General features: G+C 42.8%; 1 pseudogene; it reads right to left on the bottom strand.

Annotated features, from left to right (window-relative positions):
• Positions 1–332: 332 nt before the first annotated feature.
• On the bottom strand, positions 333–1,387 carry LOC113226766 (annotated as a pseudogene).
• Positions 1,388–1,401: the final 14 nt, after the last annotated feature.

The raw sequence follows: 1,401 nt of genomic DNA, 5'->3' as shown, positions 1-1,401 counted from the left end.
CAACAATCCTTATCAAAATTAACGTAATCGACATTTTTAGCGAAATTTAATTAATAGCATATCTGGGATCACCGAAACGAGCTTGAGAACTTACAACCCCTTCTAATCGGGTTTTTATATCTTATTTAGTTTCAGTTTTGTTGTCAAGCAAAATCAGCGCAATTGACATTTTCTTAGGTTACAATAACTCGAAAGTTTCTGGAATGCAAATGATAAGTATTGAGTGAATGATAGTCATGATAAGGAGTAAGATCCAAAATAGACGTTTCAACGTTTTTCAACTACACGGAAAATAGGATTTTCATCATTCATCATCATGTAATGCCTCTCCACTACTGGAGGCTGGCCGTCAGCTTGGAGAACTCTTCCCTGTCCTCAGCCAAGCGAAACAAATGTTCTACGTTGGCAATATTCGTCCATTCCCGGATGTTGCGCAACCACAACTTCTTCCTTCTTCCAGTACGTCGTTTGCCCTCGATCTTGCCCATCATTATAAGTTGGAGAAGTCGGTACTTTTCATGCCGTAGAACGTGTCCAAGATACGCAACTTTCCTTTTCTTGACAGTCGGCAAGAGTTCTCGGTCCCTTCCAACGCGCTGAAGACCTGTCACATTGGGAACTTTCTGGGTCCAGCTAATGCGTAGCATTCTACGGTAGCACCACATCTCGAAGGCCTCGAGACGCCTCTGGGTGTCGGCTTTTAGAGTCCAAGCCTCGCTACCGTACAACACTACAGGCCAGACGTAGCAGTGGAGCAACCTCACTCGGAGCTTTATTGCTAGTTTGCGGCTGCAAAAAACCTTCCCTATCCTCTTCAATGTAGCTCGAGCAATTTCTATTCGAGTTCGAATCTCCTGTTTGCACTCTCATTCTTTATTCACCCAAACTCCAAGGTATTTGTACATCCGCACTCGCTCAAGATTTAAGCCCGCAACATGCATTCCGGGATTCAGGTCTCTGTCGTTAGTTACGACTAAACATTTTGTTTTGGACACATTCATATTCAGCCCCGCTCTCACATCAACAAACAAACAAAATAAGACAAAATACACCCCTGCCTGACTCTACGACATATCTCTATGTCGTCGGTTTCCGATTAATCCACTCTTGCATTTGCCCTCTGGTCCCAGTACAATTTTTTAATGATCCTTATGTCTTTACCGTCTAAACCCACGTCCATCAAACGTTTTAACAACATATCATGTCTTACGCGATCAAACGCTTTTTCATAGTCTATGAAACACATGATAACATCGTTCGGCATGACTCTGCACTTCTGCACCAAAACGTTGAGAGCAAACAATGCTTCTCGAGTACCCATACCCGATCGGATTCCAAACTTACTTTCCCCGAGTTGCTCATGACATTTAGATCGTATTCTGTTATATATGATGTACAGGA

This window comes from Hyposmocoma kahamanoa, unplaced genomic scaffold (genome assembly GCF_003589595.1).
Source record: "Hyposmocoma kahamanoa isolate Upper Pololo Valley unplaced genomic scaffold, ASM358959v1 202, whole genome shotgun sequence".
Classification (NCBI taxonomy): Eukaryota; Metazoa; Arthropoda; class Insecta; order Lepidoptera; family Cosmopterigidae; genus Hyposmocoma; species Hyposmocoma kahamanoa.
The sequence above is the reverse complement of the archived record's forward strand: the minus strand, read 5'-3'. Positions and strand labels throughout refer to the sequence as shown.